The sequence below is a fragment of the Sciurus carolinensis genome, chromosome 9 (genome assembly GCF_902686445.1).
Source record: "Sciurus carolinensis chromosome 9, mSciCar1.2, whole genome shotgun sequence".
Lineage (NCBI taxonomy): Eukaryota > Metazoa > Chordata > Mammalia > Rodentia > Sciuridae > Sciurus > Sciurus carolinensis.
In genome coordinates this window covers 139,885,198-139,893,695 of record NC_062221.1, presented here as the reverse complement: position 1 = coordinate 139,893,695, position 8,498 = coordinate 139,885,198, and the positions used below count along the sequence as shown (strand labels likewise).

The 8,498-nt window shown below is 51.5% G+C and overlaps 1 pseudogene; it reads left to right on the top strand.

Annotated features, from left to right (window-relative positions):
• On the top strand, positions 1 to 652 carry LOC124992636 (keratin-associated protein 10-12-like; annotated as a pseudogene).
• Positions 653 to 8,498: the final 7,846 nt, after the last annotated feature.

Genomic DNA, 8,498 nt, shown 5'->3' with positions numbered 1-8,498 from the left:
ATGGCCGCCTCCACCATGTCCGTCTGCTCCAGCAACCTGAGCTACGGCAGCTGCGTCTGCCAGCCCGGTTCCTGCGATTCTGGCCCCGACCCCTCCTGGCAGGTGGACGACTGCCCAGAGAGCTGCTGCGAGCCCCCCCTGCTGCGCCCCCAGCTGCTGCGCCCCGGCCCCCTGCCTCACCCTCGTCTGCTCCCCACTCAGCTGTGCCTCCAGCCCCTGCTGCCAGCAGTCTGGCTGCCAGCCTGACTGCTGCAGCTGCTCCCCCTGCCAGCCGTCCTGCTGCGTGCCCCTCTGCTGCCAGCCCGTGTGCTGCAAGCCCGTGTGCTGTGTGCCCGTCTGCTCTGGGCCTTCCTCCTCCTGCTGCCAGCAGTCTAGCTGTGAGCCCTCCTGCTGCAGCTGCTCCCCCTGCCAGCCGTCCTGCTGCGTGTCCCTCTGCTGCAAGCCCGTGTGCTGCTACAGGCCCTGCCCCTGCGTGTCCCTGCTCTGCCGCCCCGTGTGCAGGCCCGCCTGCTGCGTGCCCAGCTCCTGCTCTGCCTCCTGCTGTCAGCCCAGCTGCTGCAGTGCGGCCTCCTGTGTGTCCCTGCTCTGCCGCCCCGCCTGCTCCCGCCCGGCCTGCTGCCGTGTCTCCTTGGGTCAGAAGTCCTGCTGCTGACCGGCCGTGTCCCCAGGCCAATGGGTTCAGGCCCCCTCCAGAGTTATCCTGGGCCAAAGCTGACTTCCAGGAGATGGTCAGCACCTGGCCCACCTGGGAATTTTTTCTCCCTGGAGCCCCTCACTCTTGGAAGCTGGGCTGAGCCCTGTGGCCGCTCCCCATGCAGGCCTGCAGTGCTGGCTGGCTGTCCCCTGCCCTCCCGCTCCTGGCCTACAGTTGCTGGTCTGCCCAAGCCCGGGGGAGTGGCTGTCAGCAGGGCTGTCAGCAGTGTCCCCTTGGAGACCTGCCTGCAGGACAAATGGGAGGAGCTGGGAGGGGCTTGGGCTTGGGGACCTTGACTGATCTATGTGCAGGGTGACCGCACCACAGCAGGGCGCTCTGCGCCTCCTTCCCTCTCCCTGGCCCAGGCTGGCGCCCCGTGTCCTCCTCCCGGACTCCCTTCTGCTGTCCCTCTGCCCCCACTCGCCAGCTCCCGCATGGCTTGTCTGTTCTGTACAATAAACGTTTCTGGTCCCTGGACTGCACTGCTAGCCGGCGTTCTGTCCTCCAAGGATCCGAGTCCGTCTGTTCTAGGCTCAGCGCTGAAGCCCTGGTCCTTTTCTGTTTCTGCCATTCCTCACTCCTGGTCTGTTTTCTCCTGTGCTTCGCTGCTCTGAGCTGAGAAATGGTCCGTGTGTCCAGAGGCCTCAGCAGGAGGTGACGGATGTGCTCAGGGAGCTGGGCCCGCCGACCACCGCAGCCTGGGCGTGTGAGCTGGAGGGGCAGCCTGTGCCTGGCAGTCTCAGTGCCAAGGCCACGTGGGCAGGGGTGATCGGCTGGCCCTTCCTGAACAGGAAACCCTTGCAGCCTTTAGCTTGAGGAGAGTCCCCAGGACCCTCCAGGAGGGTGGCTCTCAGCCTTGATTTCTGTCCCTTCCTCCAGCAAAGCTGTTCAAGGCCGAGTTAAGTTTGCCAGGTCAGCCAAGGCCCTCGAGGACCAAGTGACCTCTGGGCTCTGCCAGGGCTGCGGGTTTGAGGAAGAGGCCTCGCCGGGCCCTGGAACTTGGAGAACGGTTATGAGGTCTGTCTCGGGCTAATCCCTGCTGGAGTTCAGCCCTCCGGTCAACCGCGAGTGTGACCAGGAGCTGAGTGGTGCGCACAGGACCTGCAGACTCTGGTGGGCAGGCCGGGGTCGCCTCACGGTAGGATTGGGCCTGCCGAGAGAAGCACGGGCCGCCCGCTGAGTTGCTGTCCTGTGTTTCCGTGGCTGTTTGAAAGCATGGATCCTTGGTCAACCACTAGGTGCTTTAATTCCCTGAGAAACTTCCGCAGCCGGCGGGGAGTCGGCCCGCTTGACCCGGCTCTGACCCCGCGCTCTTCAGCCCCCCCCCCCCGCCCCCGGGGACGTTTCTACCCACATCCTCTGCAGGCTGACCAGACGTGTCCCAGCCCCTGGCTGTGGCCAGCAGAGACCCCTGGGCTCCCGGGCTCCTCTCTCTGCTGCGTCCAGTGTCACTCCTCCCCTGGTTTCAGTGATGTCCATGCAGGCCCGTGCAGGGCGCACAGGACAGGGGCCTGCCATGCTGCCCAAGTCCAGCACCAGGGCAGGGAGGGCGTGAGCAGCTGCCCGGCCTCTGTGCAGCATCTGCCCTGCACTTGGAGGCGCTTGCCCGTCCTTGGCTCAGTGTGACCAGCACCTTTAGGTCACCTGTCGCTACCTGCCCTGCTGGTCAGGCCACCATGCTGGCCACACAGGAGCCAGGAGGGGCTCTTCGTCCCCTTGGTCCCTAGCACCTGGCTGCCACATTGGCTCTCCCACTGCCCACGGCCAGCCTGCCCGCAGATGGCCTCCCTTCCTCTGGGTGGACTGCTGGAAATGGGAACAGGGTTCCCGGGCGGCCCACAGAGCGGGGCGAGGCCCTTGCTGGACAGGAGAGCGGCTGCTGCCCACGGTGCCCGCCCAGCTGCCCCTGCGAGTCATCACTGTGAGGGTCCTTAGATGTGCAGTGGTCACCTCTTGGGTTTTATCTCGAGCCATTTGAGAGATCTTTTCACGGATGAGAACCTGGTGGGTCTGCAGCTCCCGGCTCGCTCCTCGCTCTGCCCTTTGGGTCTGGACCCTGCGCCAGGTTCCCCGGGGCTGTTGCTTCTGTCGTTCTTCTGATTCTGATTTGGAGCTGGCCCTGTGCCTCCTGCTTCTGGCCGTCCTGGTCACTAGCTCCTCGGCCTTCGCGTTCATTTTACGTTTGTCAAAGTCTGTGAGGTGGGGTCGCGGGAAGGGCCTGCAAGGCTGTCTGCGCAGGAGCCAGTGACTTGGTGGAGCCCTGCAGCCCTGCCCGGGTGGCCCGAGGCCAGCTGACTGCACAGGGCCTCTGACCTCACCCCGGGTGGTCTGCGTGTGGCCTGCGTGGGTCACTGCAGTGCCGTGAGGGCGGCGGGGCCTGAGAGCCGGCCCTCCCCCGCGGCCTATCGCGCACGCTCCGCCACAGGGCCGCCTGCCGAGGCGTGACAGCAGCCGGACCCACGGCAGCGGGACTGCGCCAGCCTGGCGCCCTGCTGAGGCCTTCAGTCTCATGATGAGCCGCGCAGCCCTCTTTTCTCTGTAAGACCCGCCTGGGCGGCTGCAGGACGTGGGGAACAGCAGGCGAGCACCCTGATACCCGCACTGCTGTCACCTCAGGGGACAGGCTGGCTCCGCTCACGGGTGCCACAGAACAAGAGGCCCGGGCGCCCGCATCTCTCTGCAGTTCAAGTAGCAGGAGGCGGGCTGTGGGCCACGCTGGCGAGGGCGCCCTGCTGACGGTGGTGCACGCCTGCGGTCTGCGTCCTCTCCCAGGGCACTGCCCATCCAGCGACCCGCCTCCACCAGGGACGCGCCCCAGCGGCTCGGGGCCAGAACGCGAGCTTGGGGCCCCTCTGACGGTCCCGGTGACCACGGCGTTTCCGTGTCTCTGTGGGGTTGGCAGGAGGCCATCGCCTGGGTGGGCTCTACGTCCCCTGAGGAAGCTGCCACCATCTGAAGGGCAGGCGCGGCCCCGCCCGGCACTCGCTCCCCACTCCCTGGACGCTGTGTTTCTCTGGGCCGCCGGCCTGTGGCCAGCCTGGGCAGGTTCTCGCCTGGGAGGGCCGCGGTGTCTCCGACTGACGCTCCACAATACCGCGTAGCAGGCTCTGCAGACCCGCCTCCCTGGACTCCAAGCCCGTCCAACAGGGCGAGGTGCTGGCGCCCCCTGGCTGCCGACATGGGCCTCGCAGTGCCTCCTCTCCCTGGCCCAGGCCGGCGGGCAGGTCGTGGCCAGGCTTGCTGCTTTCTGTCCTTCCTGCCACCACACTGGGGCTGCTCTTCCTGCGTGGGCAGCCGTGTCCGGGCCGTGGGCTGGGTTTTTCTTTCTTCTGTTTACGTTTCGTTCTTCGCGCGTACAGTGGAGTGCATCCTGAGTACATGGAGTACGCCTTCCCAGTCTGTGGTCGTAGGCGATGTGGAGTTACACTGGTCACGCATCCACATGTGAGCAAAGGGAAGTGTCCAGTTCATTCCACTGTCTTTCCTATTCCCATCCTCCCTCCCTTCCTTTGTCCAATTCAATGAACTTTTATACTTCCCTTTCCACTCTTGTTATGTGTTAGCATCCACATACCAGAGAGAACATTCATCCTTTGGTTTTTTTAGGGATTAGCTTATTTCACTTAGCCTGATAGTCTCCAGTTCCTTCCATTTACCGGCAAATGTCATAAAGTCATTCTTTTTTATGGCTGAGTAATATTCCATTGTGTATATACACCACATTTACTTTATCCATTCATCTCTTGAAGGTCACCTATGTTGGCTTCATAGCTTGGTTATTGTGAATTGAGCTTCTTGATTTTACTTCTTGCACCTTATTGAATAATTTTCTTCCAAAGTCAATGTTAGGTATAAAACAACCTTTCTCTCCCGCTACACGAACCCAGCCTCCCAAACCACCTGTCAATCTGCCGTTATGCCCGCTTCTCCCGTTACAGGAATTTCCGGCTTACATCGCCATAACCTTCCTGCCTCCCACATTACGTTCCAATATGTCATTGGTCCATCAGTCAGTCTGTAATAATTCTCCTCCGCGATTGGTTCCTCCCAGCCCGCGAAATTCCAATATCTGACAAGAAACCCTGCGCCATCTTCTTTCCCTTTCCCCTTTTCCCCAAGCGGGCACGTTTTGTCCGCATAGAATAAAAGTTCCTCGTGTGGGACCTGTATCTGCGGAGCATTTTTTCTGGGAGTTATCGATGAACCAAAACTGCCCCAAACATCTAACTAACAGTCAACATGATAAAGATTATGACCTATGTTTTCTTCTAGTACTCACGGGGTCTCTGTTTAGTGCCTAAGTCCTTGATCCACTTAGAGTTGATTTTTGTGCAGGTTAGGAGATAGGGGTCTAATTTCCAGTTTTACCAGCACCATTTGTCGAAGAGGCTGTCTTTTTTTCCAATGTATGTTTTTGGCACCTTTGTCTAGTATAACTGTATTTCTCTGAATTTGTTTCTGTATCTTCCGTTGCATTGGTCTTCATTCCTGCTTTGGTGCCGATACCATGCTGGTTTTGTTACTGTGGCTCTGTAGTATAATTTAAGGTCTGGTATAGTGATGTGCCTCCTGCTCACTTTTCTCACTGAGGATTGCTTTGACTATTCTGGGCCTCTTATTTTTCCAAAAGAATTTCATGACTGCCTTTTATATTCCTCTGAAGAACATCATTGGAACCTTAATAGGAATTGCAGTAAGACTGCGTAACACTTTTGCTAGTATGGCCATTTTGATGACATTAATTCTGCTTTTCCAAGAGCAAGGGAGATCTTTCCATCTCCTAAGATCTTCTTTAATTTCTTTCCTTAGTGTTCTATTGATTTTATTGTAGAGGTCTTCGCCTCTTTTGTTAGATTGATTCCCAAGTATTTTCTGAGGCATTGTGAGTTGGGTAGTTTTCCTAATTTCTCTTTCAGCTAATTCATCACTGGTGTATAGGAACGCAATTGATTTATCATTGTTAATTTTATATCCTGTTACTTTGCTAATTTATTTATGAGTTCTAGATGTTTTCTGGTGAAGGGTTTTTGGGTTTTCTAAATATCAAATCATGTCATTGGCAAACAGGGATAGTTTGAGTTCTTTTTCTATTCATATCCCTTTAATTTCTTCTGTCTGATGCTCTGGCTAGAGTTTCAAGGACAATGTTGAATAGAAGTGGTAAAAGAGGGCATCCCTGTCTTGTTCCAGCTCTTAGAGGAAATGCTTTCAGTTTTTCTCCATTAGAATGAAGCTGGCCGTGGGCTTAGCATAGACAGCCTTTACAATGTTGAGGCATGTTCCTACTATCCCTACTTTTTCTAGTGTTTAGAACATGAATGGATTTATATTTTGTCAAATGCTTTTTCTGCATCTATTGATATGACCATGTGATTCATGTCTTTAAGTCTGTTGATGTGATGAATTACATTTATTGATTTCCGTATATTGAACCAACTTTGCATCCCTAGTGAACTCATTTGATCAAGGTGCATTATCTTTTTTTAAAAATATTTTTTATTTTTACAGACACATTTTGATTCATTGTACACAAATGGGTACAACTTTTCATTTCTATGGTTGTACATAATGTATATTCACACCATTCATGTAATCATACATATATAGGGTAATACTGTTTAATTCTACTGATTTTCCATCCCCACCCCCTCACACTCCCTTTTCCTCTATACCCTCCAAAGTTACTTCATTCTTTACTTCCCCCCACTACCCCACATTATTATACATTGTCATGCACTTATCAGAGAAAACATTCGACCTTTGGTTTTTTGGACTTGGCTTATTTCACTTAGCATGATATTTTCCAACTTCATCCATTTACCAGCAAATGTCATAATTTCATTCTTCTTTATGGCTGAGTAATATACCATTGTGTATATATACCACAGTTTCTTTATTCATTCATCAACTGAAGGGCATCTACTTTGGTTCCACAATCTAGCTATTGTGAATTGAGCTGCTATGAACATTGATGTGGCTGCATCACTGTAGTATGCTGATTTTAAGCCCTTTGGGTATAAACCAAGGAGTGGGATAACTGGTCAAATGGTGGGTCCATTCCAAGTTCTCTGAGGAATCTCCATACTGCTTCCAGAGTGACTGCACCAATTTGCAACTCCACCAGCAATGTATAAGTGTACCTTTTCCCCACATCCATGCTAACACTTATTATTGCTTGCGTTCTTCATAATAGCCATTCTAATTGGAGTTAGATGAAATCTGAGGGTGGTTTTAATTTGCATTTCTCTAATTACTAGGGATGATGAACATTTTTTCCTATATTTGTTGACCACCTGTATATCTTCTTCTGTGAAGTATCTACCCATTTCCTTAGCCCATTTATTGATTGGGTTCTTTGTATTTTGGGTGTAAAGTTTTTTAAGTTCTTTATAAACTTTGGAGATGAGTGCTCTGTCTGAAGTGTGTGCGGAAAAGATTTTCTCCCACTCTGTGGGCTCTCTTTTCACATTGCTGATTGTTTCCTGTGCTGAGAAAAAAACTTTTTAGTTTGAATCTATTCCATCTATTGATTCTTGCTTTTATTTCTTGTGCTATGGGGATCTCATTAAGGAAGTCTGGTCCTAAGCCAACATGTTGGAGATTCAGGCCTACTTTTTCTTCTATTTGGTGAAGGATTTCAGGTCTAATTCCTAAATCCTTGATCCCTTTTGAGTTGAGTTTTGTACAGGGTGAGAGATAGGGGTTTAATTTCATTTTACTGCATATGGATTTCCAGTTTTCCCAGCATCATTTGTTGAACAGGCTATCTTTTCTCCATTGTAAGTTTTTGGCACCCTTGTCTAGTATGAGGTTACTGTACTTATGTGGATATGTCTCTGTGTCTTCTATCCTGTACCATTGGTCTACCTGTCTATTTTGGTGCCAGTACCATGCTGTTTTTGTTACTATTGCACTATAGTAGAGTTTAAGGTCTGGTATTGTGATACCTCCTGCATCACTCTTCCTGCCCAGGATTGCTTTGACTGTTCTAGGTCTTTACTTCTTCCAGATGAATTTCATGATTGCTTGCTCTATTTCTGTAATGTACATCATTGGGATTTTAATTGGAATTGCATTGAATCTGTATAGAACTTTTGGTAGTATGGTCATTTTGACAATATTAATTCTGCCTATCCAAGAACATGGGAGATCTTTCCATCTTCTAAGGTCTTCCTCAATTTCTTTCTTCAATGTTTTGTAGTTTTCACTGTAGAGATCTTTTACCTCTTTGGTTAGATTGATTCCCAAGTATTTTTTTTTTTTGAGGCTATTGTGAATGGAATGGTTTTCCTCATTTCCCTTTCAGATGTTTCATCGCTTGTGTATAAAAATGCTTTAGATTTATGCGTGTTGATTTTATAGCCTGCTATTTTGCTGAATTCATTGATGAGGGCTAGAAGTTTTCTGGAGGAGTTTTTTGGATCCTCTAAATAGAAAATCATGTCATCTGCAAATAGTGACAGCTTGAGTTCCTCTTTTCCTATTCGTATCCCTTTAATTTCTTTAGTCTGTCTAATTGCTCTGGATAGTATTGGTTTTGAGGACAATGTTGAATAGAAGTGGTGAAAGAGGACATCCCTGTCTTGCCATTTTTAAAGGGAATGGTTTCAGTTTTTCTCCATTAAGAATGATGTTGGCTGTGGGCTTAGCATAAATAGCCTTTACAATGTTCAGGTATATTCCTACTATCCCTATTTTTTCTAGTGTTTTGAGCATGAAGTGGTGTTATATTTTGTCAAATGCTTTTTCTGCGTCAATTGAAATAACCATATGATTCTTATCCTTAAGCCTATTGACATGATGG